This window comes from Tinamus guttatus, unplaced genomic scaffold (genome assembly GCF_059628265.1).
Source record: "Tinamus guttatus ecotype Peru unplaced genomic scaffold, ASM5962826v1 Tinamus_guttatus_pri_ptg000190l, whole genome shotgun sequence".
Classification (NCBI taxonomy): domain Eukaryota; kingdom Metazoa; phylum Chordata; class Aves; order Tinamiformes; family Tinamidae; genus Tinamus; species Tinamus guttatus.
Window position 1 is genome coordinate 82947 of NW_028288724.1, and position 19144 is coordinate 102090.

Below are 19144 nucleotides of genomic sequence, written 5' to 3' on the forward strand. Positions count from 1 at the left end.
CTCAGGCTATCTTCTCTCTGCCCCGCAGCACCACCCTCCAGGATGCCTGAGGTGGGAAGGGACATCTCACAATGCTGCCCAAGCCCCTCTGCTCCCGAAGGGTCACCTAGAGCATGTTGGCCAGGACCATCTCCTGGGGACTTTGGACTCTCTCGAAGGATGGAGAGGCCACAAGCTCTCTGCGCCATCTGTTGCGCGGCACAGTCACCCTCCTAGGAAATAAATGATTGCTCATGAGGAGATGGTGGTCCAGTGCGTGCCCACTGCCTGCCGTCGTGTTGCTGGGCACCACTGAAAAGAGGCTGGCCTCATCCTCATGAGACACATTAATAGCATCTAAAATCTTCTCCAGGCCTAAGAAGAGCACCTCTGTCAGACTTTCCTCATAGACGAGGTGTTTCTGTGCCTGCCTTATCCTGCCTCCTAAAAAGCAGCATATTACAAAGTTATGTTACATCTTAAATTTCCATTCTTTGGCCTCTTCTCTTGATCTTGCAGAGTGTATAGCGGCCACCAGTAATTAGAATACTGCACAAGTTACTTACACTAAATGTCATTCATGTCAACAGCAGGCCTATTGGCCTACACTTGCCTCCTAGATGGCCCTTGTCAGGGATTGCAGCTGGTCAGTGGAATCCATGGCTCCCATAGCAAAGAATGTTAGCCTTGAAAAGATTAGCGTGAATCTATGAGGCGGAGTTCACACGGAGACAGCAGAAAATTCTGATCAATTTAAGGAGGTTATGGCCACGGAGCAGAAGCTGGCCAAGCTAAGAATCGTCCAGTCATAACTCTGTTACTAGCTACTGTCATTTGTAGTCCTCACCAATAAGTAGCAGCCACGACGAGAAAATCTCAGTATAAATAATGTACTTAGAGAACAATAAAGCATAGTTTGCATTGCATCTACTGCGGTTCTTTGTGGTTTTGGCCGCCACTGGATAGAAATTGTGTTAGTGCTGTTTGTGTCTGTGGTCTTTAGATCTGTATTGTGTAATATATATCAGCAGAGAGGGCTGAATAAGCACAACAAGAAAGTGCAGAGTTTGAAAGCAGGAAAGCCAGGAATAACTGAGACTGCGGCGCCCACCCGCCCCACCAGTGTAGGACTGGGAGCCGTACTCTGACTTGTATCCTTGGAAGCAGACTAGGGAAATACTTTGGCATAGGAAACAAGAATGAAGCGATGGCCAAGCTCCAGTGCGACTGGCATGGAAGGAGCAGCAACGGTCCTTACAAATTGTAAAAGCCTCTGTTGCTCCTGGAGCGAAGGCCTCCTTAATATATGGAAATCCCAAGCAATTTTTGGGGAGGAAACCAAATTGAAGTTGTACAAGCATAAATAGAAATGAAAATAGAGAATCTCCCAAAATGATTGTATTCAGTTATCATAATTCCTGTTGCTGAATATGTAATTGGAATTGATATTTTAAAGGGACTGACTTTTAAACTTTCTGACGCCTTGTAGCAATTTGGAACAAAGAACTACATTAGTACCCAGACAATTTTAGTCAGAAAAGTAAAAATGCCCTCTGTGCAGATTCATGCCGCAACTAAATCAATAGCCACGACACAGTACAAGATTCTGGGGGCATGAAGACATTTCGCAGACAATTAAAGACCTAGGGATGCAGCAGTTATAAACCCACTACCACAGCTTGGAATAACCCTGTCTGGCCCGTCAAAAAGAGTGACGAGTTGTGGAGAACGACTGTCGCCACGACTGCGACAGGCCCTCAGAGAGAGAGGTGACCATCACTTACATCAAGGTCTGGCATGGCATATGTCCCCACCGCTCAACGCCTAATGGGTGGCAGCCAACAGCAGAGCTCAAGTTTCTTCTTGGTGGCGAACACAGAGGCCAACCCAGTCTTGCCCTTGACTATGGTTCACCAGGACTCCAGGTAGCAGGCCCATAATGCTTGATTATTCTTTCAGGAGGCTACTCAGTCTTCCCCCACTTTTGTTTTCCACCTATATTAACCTCGACAGATCGCTTGTCGCAGGCAACCTCTCTCTCTCCCAGATTACCATACTCCGATTAAAAGCTTGGCTTACAGGTCTTGCTAACGAAACAAATTCGTTATCCTTAAATGGATCATATAGATTGGTGGAATTTGGGGGAATTGGCTTCTCCTTACTCTTAGAGATAACCCTCCAGAACAATATAATTAAAAATGACATAGACATTTTAACCAAATTATATTACAATCAGCATCTGGTTCACATCTTCTGTGGGCGAATCTGGGTCACTTGCTTCTTCTTGAAATGAAACAAAAGACTTCTCGAGTTAGAAAGAGGGAACAATCGAACAATCTTATGGATTTTCCCATGGGTGTTTTTTGCCTTCCAGGTGTATTTGTTTATTGGAGTGTCCAATACCAGTGGTACCGCCCTCACGGCGGGGATTTCAACCAAGACAGGCTGTCCTGGGGAATAAGATGGATCTCTAGGGTGATCAGGATCATGTGGGGTTGGTATGATCTTTGGAGCGTTTGGGTAAAATGTTGTGATCTTTGGACATCCATTTATTCCCCAGTGACTGTTAACACTGATCACCACATCCCACACCTGCTCAGCCCATCCTGGCTCATGTGGTTTGAGGAATTGTTTTCATAAGACCGTTCTTTCCACGATTCCATTCGCTTGAGGGTAATATGGAGTATGAAACACCCACGAAATTTCCTCCTGGGCTGCCCACTCCTGGACCACTTTAGCTGTATAATGTGAGCCGTTATCTGATTGAATTGACTGCGGTTTGGGGAAGATTCCAAACCATTCTTTCAGAGCCTTTATGGTGTTTTCTCCTATTGCCTTAGCACATGCTTTAGCTTGCACTAATCCAGATACTCTGTCTGCGCCTGCCAGTACATAGTGCTTTCCATCTGACCTTCGAAAGGGGCGTATGTAATCAATGTGCCAGGCCACCCACAGGCCTTTTCCATCTCTCAAGTGCAGAGGGGCAGCTCCCAGAGGGTGTCTGTCCAGATGGACTCAGCATTATTTGCAAGAAGATACACAGGTTTTACACTCCTCCCTTGTAACCGGCCACCCTCGGGCTTGTGCCTCACAAAACAGCTCCTTCGCTCCTGAAGGTTTCCGTTTTACATGTAGCCATTCCAAGAGATGTTCCCAATTCTCCGCTATCTGGGTGTTTTGTAGGGGAGCCAGCCCGTGCTAGTTCATCCACTTTGGCATTCCATCGGTTCACCGCGGTGTCATCTCGTTGATGAGATGCTATCCAAGCTACTGCAAATGCCCCTTGTTTGGCAATGGTAAGAATATCCTGCCATTTTTCCTTTTGCCATAGAGATATTGTATTGACCTCCCATCAGTTTTATTCCCAGAATGGAAGCCACTCAGTGCAGCCTTTAAACACGGCATAAGACTCAGTACAGATATAGACAGGAGAAGCAGCTTGAGCCTCATGTGGGAAAACGCTCCACACAGCGGTTAGTTCTCCTACTTGTACACTACCTTCTCCTTCAGTAATGATCTGTTCCTCAGTACCTATCCAAAGTGCCACTGCTGGATATTTCCAAGTTTTTCCCTCTCGCTTTGACGAGGCATCCGTAAACCAGACATTCTGCAATTGTTCAGAAAACAGAAGAGCTACCTGTATTACAGATCATAACCCGGGTGTTTCTCTATCCAAGTCCACCTCATCTTGTATACTGAACGCCTTTGTGGTTCCTTCAGATACAGAAAAAAAATCACGATAGTGTTCTATTTGTGCGTACCATTTTCGCACAGAGTCTCTCAGAGCCACCCCATCAGGGGGTGGGGTTCCTGCCAATACTGCTTTAATCACTTTAAATGGGCCTCTGAGCACTATAGGTTGTTGCCAGATAGTCCGTTCAGCTTCCCTTAGAGCTTAACTAACTACAAATAAACCTTTCTCCCAAGCTGTATATCCTTTTTCAGCGTCTTTAAAGCTGTGAGAATAAAAACCAATGGGCCCACTAGGTCCCTCTGGACCCTTTTGCCGCAAACGGATTCACAGTCCAGTCTTGGCAAATCCCCATTCAGTTTGAACTGGATCGGATGGGTGAGTGGGACCAAGGGCCTGATAGGCAGTCGCTTCAAACACCAACAGCTGTAAAGCCTCATCATGAACCTGAGTCCATTCCCACTGAACTCTTTTTCGCAGTAAGTCGTACAGGGGTCTGGCAGTAATTGAAAAGTGAGCAATATGCTTCCTCCAGAACACAAGCAACCCTAGTGCATGCTGTAAGTCTCTCTTGGATTCTGGCATCTTGATCCGGTCAAGAGAGGAAAGGGTATCCGCTGGGATACATGTCATTCCTCCCACCCAGCCCCTAAAAATGTTACCTTACTTGAAGGAGCTTGTATTTTCTCAGGTGGAATTGTCAAGCCTGTACTTTCTAAGTGGTTGATGATGTCCTTCTGGGTTTCTCTAACTTCTTCCACCTGACTCCCTCCTATCAGCACATCATCTATATATTGATAGATCTTTACTTCCGCCCTTAGGAGGATTTTTTGTAACTCTTGCGCTAGAGCATGGTGGGCCAGCGTCAAGGAGTGCTTGTATCCTCGTGGGAGTCGTGTAAAGGTGTACTGGTGTCCCTCCTAGGTGAAGGCAAAACAATCCTGGTCCTCAGGTTGTAAAGGGACCATGAAAAATATATCCTTGACATCGATCATTGCCATAACAGGATGAGATTGTTCCTGAATGGTCGCTCTGAATTCAGCAATGTTAGTGGACCTGTGTTGGCATTCAGTCTCCGGTAATCTATAGTCAATCTCCATTTACCGTCTGCCTTTCTGAAAGGCCACGCTGGGGAGTTAAGGGGGGAGTGAGTGGAAACTGCAACCACTTGTTTCTCTAAATCCCCCAGAACTGGTGTGATCCCCTCTGTGGCTCCTAATGGCAGTGGATAGGGTTTCAGATCTGTCAGTTTGGAAGCGGGGAGGGTAGGCGCCACTTGCAGCGGATATTCCGGTCAATTGCCTGATCTATACAGGCTGGACAACTGGGCGGTGAAAAACCTCATGCAATTCAACAAGGCCAAGTGTGAGGTTCTGCACCTGGGGAGGAATAACGCCAGACACCAGTACAGGCTGGGGACTGACCTTCTGGAGAGCAGCTCTGCGGAGAAAGACCTGGGTGTCATGGTGGATGATAAGTTGACCATGAGGCAGCAGTGTGCCCTCGTGGCCAAGAAGGCCAATGAGATCCTGGGCTGCATTAAGAAGAGCGTCTCCAGCAGGCCGAGGGAGGTGATCCTGCCCCCCTACTCAGGCCAGGTGAGGCCGCATCTGGAGTATTGTGTCCAGTTCTGGGCCCCACAGTACAAGAGGGATGTGGAGCTGCTGGAGAGAGTCCAGCGCAGGGCCACAAGGATGATCAGGGGCCTGGAACATCTGCCCTATGAGGAGAGGCTGAGGGAGCTGGGCCTGTTCAGCCTGGAGAAGAGAAGGCTGAGAGGGGACCTAATCAGCGTATATAAATACCTCAAGGGAGGGAGCGCAGAGGACGGTGGTGGTCTCTTTTCAGTGGTGGCCACTGATAGGGCTAGGGGAAATGGCTGGAAACTGAAGCACCAAAAATTCCACAGGAACTTAAGGAAAAATTTCTTAACAGTGAGGGTGACAGAGCACTGAAACAGGCTGCCCAGAGAGGTTGTGGAGTCTCGTTCTCTGGAGATCTTCAAAACCCGCTTGGACGCAGTCCTGTGCCATGTGCTTTAGGTGACCCTGTGTATGCAGGGAGGTTGGACTAGATGATCTCTAGAGGTCTCTTCCAACCCTAAGCATTCTATGATTTTATGATTCTATGATCTGGTCAAGAGAGGAAAGGGTATCCGGTGGGATACATGACATTCCTCCCACCCAACCCCTAAAAATGTTACCTTACTTGAAGGAGCTTGTATTTTCTCAGGTGGAATTGTCAAGCCTATACTTTCTAAGTGGTTGATGATGTCCTTCTGGGTTTCTCTAACTTCTTCCACCTGACTCCCTCCTATCAGCGCATCATCTATATATTGATAGATCTTTACTTCTGCCCTTAGGAGGATTTTTTCCAACTCTTGCGCTCTTGCGCTAGTACTAACCTGTTCTGTAGCCCATATAACCCTGGTTTCACTTTGGGACAATCTGACAACAGGGCCGTAGTTTCTCCCCAAATTAATCAACTCCTGGGCGATCTCCCTCCGTTTCCATACTTTCCTCCCTGGCCACTGACAGTCAGGTGTCACCATCCCCTCCAGAGCGGTTTTCTCCATCATGGGTAATGGAATCCCAATGGGTTTCAAGGAGTCAGGATGTCCTCGTATCAGGGGAGTCATTCTCTCTGGGTCCACAGGCAGCATCATTAGGGAACCCTGGTTAGGCTTCAGCTCCTGATCACACATCATCTGGAGACAGGCCGCCTTTTGCACGCTTTCCACTAATTGATCCACTGTCCCCGTTATGGCAAGTGGATCTCCTCTTTCCAAAGGGGTCAGCCCTCCAGCCCAATACGCAGCTCTCTGAGTCGATGACCATGGGGCTCAGCGATCGCCAGCAGTCAGAAACACAACCGGACCCCAATACCCTTCTCCTTCTTTCTCTGACAACAAGATTCCATCCCCTCCTGACAAAGACACTCTCCACACATGCTCTGTCTCCGATTCCTTCGCAGTTTTTGCAAAATCTTTTCTCAGCTTTGCTAATTCAGTTGCAGTGAATGGGACTTCTTTGGTTGTAATGTGAGGACGGTCATCGCTATCGTCCTCATACACATACTCTTGTTTTAATCAGCGGACACGTATGGGGTGGGCTTTTTACAGCTTCTTTGGCCTTCTGTAAATCTCCCTGGGGATAAGTTTGCTGTGCCCCCTTCTCTGCACGTGTCTTTTCTATTTCTGACAAAGTATCTACTTCCCTCAAAAAAGAGTTGTTTCCTCAACTCTTTCTTTAATATCATCTTTTGGTTTCTTTCCTCCTCCAACAATTGTTTGTTCTCCTTTAGCTGTTCCTGCAGAGTGTTTACTGCCCCTTGCAGGGAGTGGATTACCGTTTCATCTTGACAAAACTTCTGCTTTCCCTCTTCCACCGCAACTGCCAGGCTCCCTCCCAGCACTGCACAAATTATAGCTTTTCCCTTCCCCCTCTTAGCCATAGCTTCTTTCTGCAATACTCTTATCCCATCTACCACACTCTGCAGTTGGAAGCAACAGTTCTTTGCCCAATCTTGTCCCTCGGGTGAGGGGCGAGATCAGTGCATCTCTAAGAAATCATATATTTTCCTTCAAGTCCTTCAAGCCGCCAGGGCACATAATCACAAGCATCGGCTGCGTGTTGAGCAGCCATGTTCACAACAAAGGGGACATCGTCCTGAGAGGGTCACACCTTCAAAATCCAAATTTCCCCTATACACTCCCAGGAGAACACAAGTTTTACAGCACAAGCAATTTCACAACAAGGTAGCACGGCACTCTTGTCTCCAGGGATCCTGTCTGTGACACCAATAAAAATGGCCCGATCTGTTGTCGGGAGAGGTCTTGTTATGATCCTAAGAGTGAGATTAAGACACAAACAAGGTCATATGCCGTACCCCCTTGTAAGCTTTATTCTCATAAGTGCAATAGGACAGAGAGAAGAAGAAGGAAAAAAAAAAAAAAAAGGAAAGAAAAATAAGCAAGCAAGCGGGAGAGAGAGATGCAGCAGGATTATAGTTACCACCTCCACGAGTCCAGCGAAGTGTCATCTCTGCTTCGGTGCAGGTGCAGGTGATGTCCCACAAACCTCGATGCAGGTGATGTCCCGGGAAAGAAGCCGTGCACCCCAGAAGAAAGCGCACACACCTGGGAAGAAGCCGCTGCACGCCCCCCGGGGGGGAATACGCAGTCCTTTTATGTCCCTGTTCTTGCAGAGTCTGCCCCCCCTTCTCTGCTTGCTCTGGGGCTCCTCTTCCCCAAACCTGAGTGCCAGCACTGCTCCATAGACACTGCTGGGCATCCTTTGGGCCTCGTGTTAATCTCACAGTCGTCCCACAGGTGGGGTGCCAAGGTCGAAAAGCAGATAATTGTGGGGAGACAAAACGCCTGGAGCTGAATCATGCTCTTGCCAGAGCCAAGGCCAAGGAGTTGTGGCAACAATGTCGAGACAAAAGACAATTCAAAACAGTCTCTTACACCACCCCATGGCTCGACATTGCTGTTTTGTGGTGGTGTGGAAAGAAAAGAGGTACACAGAGAGAGAGAGACAGAGAGAGGGAGAGAGAAAGCACATACAGCAGTATCTTAATCTTTTTTTTTTCAAACAATCAAAAGATATGTCATCATATAAAACTCCAGATATTATTGTCTGCTAGGTGATTCAATAACTGTTACAAGATAAACAAGCAATAACAATACAAACAACCACAAAAACCCAATAGGAAATGTTAACTCTCTAGAAAGATCATTCAAATACCTACAACGTCAAACTAAATATGTAAAACAAGGTTAGCTAAACAAGTGCCCTAAAACAAAAAATGTTAACAAAGTTATCTTTCAACTCACTAAACGATATATCTGCCGGCTTCGGTTGGCAAACAGCGCATGTTGGGGCTTTAGCGCTTTTGCAAGAATACGAGGAGCTGAAGTGATGAGAACCGAGGAGCTGAGGCGATGAGAACCGAGGAGCTGAAGTGGTGGGAACCAAGGCCACCCGGAGAAGATAACGCCTGTTAGCAACTTTTTAATGAATTAGGCCAGCCATAAGCAGATAAGCATCTGGGAGGCGCAGCAACAGAGCAGCAGGAAAGAATGCCAGTCAGCTGCAAGCTAACTATGTATGGACACTATAGCCTAACCAATGAGAATGCTGTTGCTTAGCGCGTCTGCGTTTACGGGTGATAGAATTGTATAAAGCTACATAGTAGACAATAGTAAAGCGAATTGAACCTGCTTCACATTGAAGTGTTGTTCATTGTGTCTCGCGGGGTCGGCCTCGGCATCTGGTGACCCCGACGTGATAGTGGGTAGAGTGGAGCCGAGAACGCGAGGGATCCTGTAGCCAAGGGAGAAGTAGCTGGGCGCCCGAAGAAAGGCGGATCGTGGCCACGGCTGACCTGGTGAGTCAGGAAGCAGGATGGGAATTGCTGCATCAGCATCTAGAATGGGAATTGCTGCATCAGCAACGGAGCGTGCTACTGTAGAAAGTTTGTTAAAGCTCACTCAAAAGACTGAGACTGAGATCTCAAAAGACAATTTAATTGACTTGCTGCTGTTTTGTAAGCAGAAAAAACTCATAGAGGAAACTTCTCAGGCATATAAGCTCGAGTCCTGGGAGCAAGTGGGAAAGGAACTGTGGGATGGTGTGCAAGTAGGTTCAAAGGAAGCTCGGCGACTTGCGAAAATATATTGTTCCGTGCGGCTAATGCTTGAACAATTGCACGGGGAGGCTCAAGTCGCTGCTGCTTTGCGGGAAGCACTCCGTGGAGGAAAAGGGGAGGAGAGTGGTTCGGGAGACTCCGAGTGGACTGAAATTACTGAGCCGAGTCCAGGCGAGGAAATGGACGATAGGAAAAAGGGGCTTCATCTGGGCAGGCGTGCCCAGTAACTCTAGCTGAATGTGAAGTATGGGGGGGAGCGGATGAGGATCTTCCACCGTGGGAGTGGGAGGAACGACCACCCCCGGAACGACCACCCCCCACAGCGCCCAAAATGGACGTGGATCCGATTAAAGCACCGATCCCGGATGGGTCGGACAACGATGACGCAATTGTCCAAGGAATGCAACGAGAACTTCGGGAGCAAGCGGAGAGAATGATGGAGTTATTGGAACAGATGCGGCAATTAGACGGCGGGTCCAGGGCAAGGGATGTGAAGGCAGCATATAAGACTGCCCATAAGGCTATAGTAGAGGGGTTGGAGAATGTGGATAAACAACTGGGGCAATGGGAGGCGCGAAAAGGTACTTCTAGCTTTAAGGCGGTGACTGAAGAGGTTTTGGGACAGAAAAAAGAGTGGGTACTGCAGATGGTCAAAGAAGGGAGTATGACACTTGATGAAGCAAAAAATTATCTGCAGGCAAAATTTGGCCTGGAGGGCTGCCTTTTGGGCAGAGAGGTTGAGGAGTTATGGAAGATTCAAAAGAAACGGGAAGCAGCTGGAGGAAGCGATCCAGCTGAGGAGGGGTTGTTGTTGTGGCTTCGAGCCACTGTAAGTGGAAGTGATGGTGGGGGAAAGTGTAAGGATATGGCGCCACCTGTTGATCCAACTTTTAGTGCGGGAGCGCAGTATAAGGGGTTGGTAGAGAATGCTCGGTTACAGGGGGACTTTGTATTAACTCCACTAGCAGCCCCGGTAGTAGTGGGAGCCCAGGGCCCCAAGTGGGAGCCTTTAGATTGGAAATTGGTGCAAAGTTTACAAAAAACAGTGATGCAATATGGACATGATAATAAGCTAGTTCGAAACCAAATCTCTGCTTTGTTTAAATATTCTAATATGGTTCCTGCGGACAGCAGGGCTATAATGGAACTTCTGCTTTCCTCTACTACCTATATGCTCTGGCTAGCAAAGTGGCAAGAAAGGTTGGAAGAGAAGCAATTGGAAAATTTAAATTGTAGTATGGATGATCCATTAAGGATCACCACTCTCAACCAACTGATGGGAAATGGGCGTTATCGGGCACCCGAGGCCCAAGCAGCGCTTCATCCTAGAATATTACAACAGTCGAAAAATGCAGCTTTAGCAACCTTTCTTGCCCTGCCACAGACAGGAACACCTCAATTACCATATACCAAAATAGTACAAAAGCCAGACGAGCCTTTTTTCGGCCTTGTCGACCGGCTAAAGGATGCCCTGGATATGGCACCTAATGTGCCTTCAGAGATGAAAGCGATATTGGCTAAGGAATTGGCAATACAAAACGCGAACCAATCCTGTAAATAACTGTTGGCTATTTTGCCACCAGGGGCCTCAGTTGTTCAAATGATAGAAGTATGTTCCCGAGTACCAATGGTTGAGGAAGAGCAAAAGGCTAAAATACATGCCGTGGCTTTGGCCGCAGCACTCAAGGAGGGGAGAATGTCTGGAAAGGGGCATAAAGGATCTCACGGAGCGTGTTTTCAATGTGGCCAACCAGGACATGTGAAAAGGAGGTGTCCCAACAAATTTAGGATTGAAGGTGTGGGCCCAAAAGGATTTAATGGGAACTGTGCAAAATGCCAAAAGTTTGGGCATAGGGCAGCAGAGTGTCGGTCACGATTTTATAAGAACGGTACACCGTTGCAGGGAAACGGGAGCTGCCGCGTTATGAGGGACGCGGCGAACAAATATCCCCAAACGATGGTTGCCTCTGCGAACTCTCCTCCACAACTTGCGGAAGTGCAGTAGTCGATCTGGCAGTGGCAAAATCCACAATAATTAGAGATTCTGATGTGCACATATTAGAGTCTACGTGCACTGGTCCCCTGGGGAGGGGGCCTATCCGCTTTGGTGATTGGCCGTTCCTCAGCTTCAAAAATGGGCATTTTTGTTCTACCAGGGTGTATTGATGCTGATTACTCTGGAAATATTGGTATAATGATAAAAATTTTCAACCCTCCTATTACTATTCCAGCATTGAGCAGGATAGCCCAATTGATACCTTTTCGAGCCATAGTTCCTAATCCTGGACAGGCCTAGCGTGGAAACAAAGGCTTTGGATCTTCTGGACCCCCCCAGGTCGCCTTTTGTGAAAAGATAACTGCTCAGCGTCCGACAAGACTCGTGAGTATGGTGGGACCGGATGGTGTTCGTCTTACTGATGTTGCCATGATGATTGATACAGGTTCAGATACCACTATCGTTCCCAAGTTTGCGTGGCCACCACAGTGGGATCTGCAAGAAATTGATGCTCCTGTGACAGGTATCGGAGGGCAATCTCCTACGCAGGTTCGTCGATGTTTTGTAACAGTCATGGATGAAGAGGGAAACAGAGCCATGATAAAGCCTTATGTGATGTGCACGTCACTGTGGCTGCTGGGAAGGGATGTTCTGGCCCAGTGGGGAGTCATCTTGCAGACACCTTTTCCCTAGCGGCCATTGGGGGCAGCTTCCGCCCTACCTTAAAGTTAACATGGACCACGAAGGACCCTGTGTGGGTGGACCAATGGCTGCTGCCAGAGGAAAAGCTGCGTTACCTAAAGGAACTAGTCAAAGAACAGTTAGACCAAGGTCACATTAAGCCATCAACAAGTCCTTGGAATACTCCTATTTTCACCATTAGGAAAAAATCAGGAAAGTGGAGGTTGTTACATGATCTCCGAGCTGTTAACGCACACATGGAAAACATGGGAGCCTTACAGCCAGCGTTGCCCTCACCTGGTATGCGCCCACAGGCATGGAATTTGCTAATAATTGATCTGAAAGATTGTTTCTTTACAATACCCCTCGATCCAGAGGACAGTGAAAAATTTGCCTTCATGGTTCCTACAATTAACAGGGAAGGCCCATCAGAGCGATACCAGTGGGTAGTTCTTCCCCAGGGAATGAAAAATTCGCCAACCATCTGTGAATGGTTTGTGAATTTGGCCCTGAAACCGTGGAGGGAAAATCACTCAGATTTGATTACGTACCACTATATGGATGACATCCTAGTAGCAAGCCCTGAAGTTTTACCAGCCGAGCAGGAAGAGGAATTAATTAACTGTTTAAAGGAATTTGGTTTGGTCGTTGCCCCTGAAAAAGTTCAAAGGCAAGCTCCTTGGAATTATTTGGGTATGGTTGTCACAGAGGCTAGAATTAGACCCCAAAAGCTTAAATTGCAGGCAAAAATTGGCACTGTTAACTGTGTGCAAAAATTAGTGGGAGACATTCAATGGATCAGGAATTTTTGTGGTATTACGAATGAGGAAATGGAGCCGTTGCTTTGCAAGGAAGCATGCTTTTTGGGTATCACATATCCGTAGTCATACTGCACTCCCTGGCCCTTTAACAGAAGGTAATGCAGTCATAGATAGTGCCGTGTCAGCAGCAGGTATTCCTTGTTCGGTGGAACAGCAGGCATCAACTTCTCATTCATTTTTCCATCAATCTGCTCGAGCGTTACAACGCGAATTTAAAATTTCCCGAGCAACAGCTCGCACTATTATTGCTGCCTGTCCTGATTGTGCAAGATTGACCCCTTTACAGGAAATGGGTACCAACCCGAGAGGGTTACAACCAAGTCAGATATGGTAGTCAGATGTTACAGAATTTGCACCCTTTGGGCGACTAAAGTATTTACATGTTACTGTGGATACCTGTTCGAAGGCTCTATGGGCAACCCCAGCCACTTCCACAAATGCCAAGTCGGCCTGCAAACATTGGGCTCAGGCAATTGCCATCTTAGGAAAGCCTGACATCATAAAGACAGATAACGCACCTGCGTATAAGAGTAACACCTGTAAAACCTTTCTCCAGCAATGGGGAATAATCCATCAGACGGGTATCCCTTATAATTCCAGTGGTCAGGCCATTATCGAGCGTCACCATCAAAATTTGAAACAATTATTGTTTGCTTTGAAAAAAGAGGGGGAGAAGAGTCCCTACGAATTAATCAGTAAAGCATGCTATGTTTTAAATTGGCTTAACCCTCGAAATGATGATAACATACCTATTTTCACCCATTTTTCTAAAAACTCAGCTGATCTTTCAGGAAAAAAAGGTGCAAGTAGAAGTTTTCTGGCCGCAGAAACAGATCTGGGAAGGTCCAGTCGAGTTAGTTACGTGGGGACGGGGTTATGCTTGTGTACTTGCAGGAGACGGAGCGACCTGGGTACCGGCCAAGTGGGTATGACCGTGGTTGCAGAAGAGACAGGAACAGTTAATGGACCAGGATGTCAGAATGGACCAGGTTCAGCTGGTTGGTAATCATCTTGATAATGGTGACAGCGATAGTGCAGGGGAAACGGCAGACAGAAATTCAGCAGAGGGAGAACATTTGGGTCACCATAGCTAATCAGACAGGCCAAAATGCCTTCTGTCCTAGCTTGCAACGTCCAGGAGACCCTTTCTGCACTTGCTTGATAGGTGTCCCTGTTTGGCAACCTCAAGAATTCAATGGGTACGTAGCTAATTTTGCTGTGCTTAATGATACTTTATTAAATACCACTATGTGCCCTTACCGGTCAAGGCGAACGGCAGAACAGTTAGACGGGTATTGGCAGTGTGAAATCATCAAAAGTCTGAATGGCACGTTGACTTCCCCGCCGGAGGAATTAGACTTGTTGGGAAGTCTGAATGCCACAAATACCACCCGAAACGGTGGATGGGTTAGTTTTGAACTGCATAGCAAAGGTGCACTTGAAGAAAGTACATCGCAATGGGTGACAGTTAACTCGGGGCTGAAAATTAATAATGTTTATCTTCACACATATACCCAATGTAAATTAACGAGCTTCTCTGCAAAACGGCTACCGCCTGGAGTGTTTTTAATATGCGGAGACCGGGCGTGGAACGGAGTACCGTCCGGTCCACAAGGAGGTCCATGTTACCTGGGGAAACTGAGCTTGTTTCATCCTAATATATCCCAAGTGATGACTTTTGTATCCAAAAGGAAGAAATGATCGATACATGAGTTAGATTGTACAAAAGTTGGGGATCCAAGGTTTTGGTCAAGGGTTAAAACTATCTTTGTGTCCCTACTTGTCCCAGGGAGCACTGCCGCCCGAACAATGACTTCCTTAAAACAGCTAGCATGCTGGACAAGGAATGAGTTAAATTTAACATCAGACATTTTAGACCAGCTATCGCAAGATGTAGCTAGCGTAAATCATGCAGTACTGCAGAATAGAGCCGCAGTAGATTTTCTGCTATTAGCACATGGGCATGGGTGTGAGGATTTTGAAGGTATGTGTTGTTTAAACTTATCCGATCATTCAGAGTCCATCCATAAAAAGATTGTGCTCTTGAGGGAAGGGCTGCACAAGTTAAAGGAAGAAAGTTGGGGATTGGAAGATTGGCTCAGATCATTAGGTTTAGGACCATGGATTACAAAATGTTGTACCACTTGTGCGTGATTGGGATGGTTATACTCGTGCTTGTGATTATGTTACCTTGCTTTTGCCAATGCTTGCAACGCTTGATGCATAATATTGCTAATTCTGTTTTTGAAAAAAGAGGGGGAAATGTTGGGGCTTTAGCGCTTTTGCAAGAATATGAGGAGCTGAAGTGATGAGAACCGAGGAGCTGAGGTGATGAGAACCCAGGAGCTGAAGCGACAGGAACCAAGGCCACCCGGAGAAGATAACGCCTGTTAGCAACTTTTTAATGAATTAGGCCAGCCATAAGCAGATAAGCATCTGGGAGGCCCAGCAACAGAGCATCGGGAAAGAACGCCAGTCAGCTGCAAGCTAACTATGCATGGACACTATAGCCTAACTAATGGGAATGCTGTTGCTTAGCGCGTCTGCGTTTACGGGTGATAGAATTGTATAAAGCTACATAGTAGACAATAGTAAAGCGAATTGAACCTGCTTCACATTGAAGTGTTGTTCATTCCGTCTCGCGGGGTCGGCCTCGGCAAGCACAAACCTGTTTTATACCATCCGGTGAGACAGGAGATAGTAATTGCATATTAGATACAACACATTGCATTAATTGAATAAAACAAGGGATGATACATGAGAAAAATATTAAGGCAGCAAATGCGCATAACAAATAAAATAAAAGCTGCTTTCCCCCTTCCTCTACCTCTTCCCATTACCATCCACTTCTTGAAGCATTTACTCCAATTCCTTAAATCTGATACCTTTGCAATTCCTCAAATTTGATGCAGGCATTCCCTCTGCTCCCACTGCCTATCACAGTGTTCTGCTGTTCTTGGCTCCTGCCTACAAACTCCATCCTTCATCTCCTTTATGAGCAATGCCCCCTTTTCCTGCAACTGGATTCCATCCCTTAGTTCCTTTACCATCAGTCCCCCCCTTTCCTCAGAGATCATCAATTGCACATGCTCAGACCATCATTTGCGCATTCTCAGACCGGCAATCGCACTTCTTCACACCATCATCACTTACAAAGTCTTTCAAACATTTTTCTCAGTACTGCAAGCCAAACAAAGCGGAGACACCTTCTTTTTGTTCTCCATCATTGTTAACACATTCAAATCAGCTTTAAATCAGATATTGCATATCCTCTTTCTTGTATTTCGGTCCACTTATCCACTTATTCTGCCTTCTAAAAAACAACATATTACAAAGTTATGTTACATCTTAAATTTCCATGCTTTGACCTCTTCTCTTGATCTTGCAGAGTGTAGAGCGGCCAGCAATGATTACAATACTGCACAAGTCACTTACACCAACTGTCATTCATGCCAACAGCAGGCTGATTGGCCTACACTTGCCTCTTAGATGGCCCTTGTCAGGGATTACAGCTGGTCTGTGGAATCTATGGCTCCCTTAGCAGAGAACGTTAACCTTGAAAAGATTAGCGTGAATCTATGAGACAGAGTTCACATGGAGACAGCAGAAAGTTCTGAACAATTTAAGGAGGTTTTGGCCACGGAGCAGAAACTGGCCAAGCTAAGAGTCGTCCAATCACAACTCTGTTACTAGCTACTGTCCTTTGTAGTCCTCACCAATAAGCCGCAGCCACGAGGAGAAACGCTCAGTATAAATTATGTACTTAGAGAACAATAAAGTCTATTTTGTGTTGCTTCTACCCCAGTTGTTTGTGTTTTTGGCTGCCACGACTGCGGCAACTGGTGACCCAGACGTGATAATAAGAGGTGGACCACCTGGCGACTGGCGCTGGTGGCAGAGCCTGAGAGAGGCAGGGAGGCTGCCTGATCTGGACCAGTGATTTGACTCCTTGTGAAGGTGAGCCTCTGGGAACAGGACTCACACCTCTTGAAGGTGCAAACGGGACGGGCACCTCTCAAAGCTGCCACGGAAATATAGAGACACGGGGCAAAACCCAACAAAGCAGGAAGCCCTAGTCTTATCTACTTGGAAAGCTTTGCTTGTTCACAGAGGTATCACAGTTACTGACTGTACATTACACCGAATGTTGTTTTGGTGCCAGGGCCAGCATCCCATTCCTGCAGAGGCTGTCTCGGAGCAAATGGATGCTTTACAGCGCTCTACCGGTGCCCCCGGGCCATCAGACCGTAAAGATGATCTGAGTCATAAGTACCCCTCGCCCAGTGAGCAGGCAAAGGTGCGGCAGGGGTGGGAGTCTCTTAATGAGCTCTCACCCTCTCTCTATAAAACATCTGCACAGCAGCTGGCCGAGTGGGAGGCTTTGAATAAATCTGTGTTCCACTCTGCTTCTCCTGAGGAGGAGGAGAAGGAAGATGATGAAGAGATCCCCAATAAAGGCCTTTACCACCATCCCCGCCGTTACAGCCTGAGAAAGAGATGGGGGAGGATGTGCCCCCATTGCCAGAAGATCCGGACTGGGACTTGCAGGGCGCTGCCAGTTATGCAGGATATGCTGGATAAATCCGGGAGAGGTAAGGATATCAGGCCTGGGGATTTGATCCGTCTTTTAAAGTGGGGGTTGGAGAATTGTAATGCTTTAAGTGAGGACAGAAACTGTTATTAGGACTGTTATTTCTATTTGCTATGTTCGTCTGTATTATGTTGTATCCTTTGTACAATGATGCTGACATGAGGTATGGCTGAAACTGCTATGAAAACGTCATCTTTCTATTTATCATCATCCAATTTATTCATCAATGATCTGGATGAAGGTACAGAGTCCTCCCTCAGCAAGTTTGCTGATGATACCAAACTGGGAGGAGTAGCTGATACCCCAGAGGGCTGCGCTGCCAGCCAGAGGGACCTGGAGCAACTGGACAACTGGGCGGTGAAAAACCTCATGCAATTCAACAAGGCCCAGTGTGAGGTTCTGCACCTGGGGAGGAATAACGCCAGACACCAGGACAGGCTGGGAACCTGTGGGAAACTGAGAAACCGTGAGAAACTGTGGGAAGCTGTGGGAATGGTGAAAGTTAGGAGTGAGAGACTGTGAAAGTTAGGAATAGAGAAAGTTAGCAGATAGAGAAACCTAAAACACAGTCTGGACGCACCAATCTCTGCTTGGTTAGGTGTTGTCCGTTAGCAGGATTGGACCCAGACAGCAATAGAGTCAAGGAACTGGCTGGAGGGAGCCCGTGGACAGTGTATGCTGACATACTCAGAGAATATAAAAGTTTGGTCTGATGCTCAATAAAATGGCTTCTGGTCCTAAACCTTAAGCCGCTGCTCCTTTCAATGACTACCACAAATGGCGCCGGAACAGGGACCGAGACAGGCGAACGGGGAAGATCATGCGGTGGAGAAAACTCGACAGGACGGACGAAGGACAACATGTACACGGCCGCAAGTGATAAACGGTAATGAAGCTCTGAACCATGGGGGAGTGCGAGCTTGGAAGCTCTGGTACTCAGGAATTGCGGGCCTTGGAAGCTCCGACGTAGGGGAGTGCAAGTCTCAGAAGCTCTGGCACTCGGGAGTGCGAGCCTCGGAAGCTCCAGCACTGGGAATTGCGGGCTGTGGAAGCTCTAAAGCGGGGGTAGTGTGAGCCTCAGAAGCTCCGGCACTCAGGGGTGAGAGCCTTGGAAGCTCCAGCACTGGGAACTGCAGGCCTTGGAAGCTCGGGTGCGGTGACAGTGCAAGCCTTGGAAGCTCTGGCATGGGACGCTGGAGCCTAGCTGTCGAGGATGATACGGGGATCCATGACAAAGGAGCAGGAAAAGTTGCTGCAGACTAGGCAGCATGTTTTAGATAGGTCCGGGATAGGTCAGGATATCCAAACCAGGGATTTGTTGTTTCTTTTAAAATGGGGATTAGGCCATTGCAATGCTTTAAGTGAGACAACAATATGCGATCCCGGGGCTTGGGACGAGTTCGGTGCAGTTTTGTAGGACTGGGCTACCCGAGGGGACTTCACGGCTTCATCACTGTTGCGCGCGTGGCGTATTGTATGTGAGGCATTGCAAGAATATGCAGTTACATCAGAAACAGGGATAGACACGAGGGCGGTCCCCACCTCCCCCGCCCCCTCCATGCGATTCAAGACCTCCACTTTTGCCATCTTTGTTATCTTTGCTATCTTTGCCACCATTGCGGAGGACCGCTATCCACCAAGGTATACTTATCCACCTGCCCCAGCCTCGGGTCTTCACACACAGCCTCCCATACCCCCGGACGGGGTATTGCAGGAGGTTGTGGTGCCACCAC

At 47.4% G+C, this 19144-nt stretch overlaps 1 pseudogene; it reads right to left on the reverse strand.

Annotated features, from left to right (window-relative positions):
- Window positions 1-106: 106 nt before the first annotated feature.
- LOC148594868 (uncharacterized) lies at window positions 107-19028 on the reverse strand (annotated as a pseudogene).
- Between the last annotated feature and the right edge of the window lie 116 nt (window positions 19029-19144).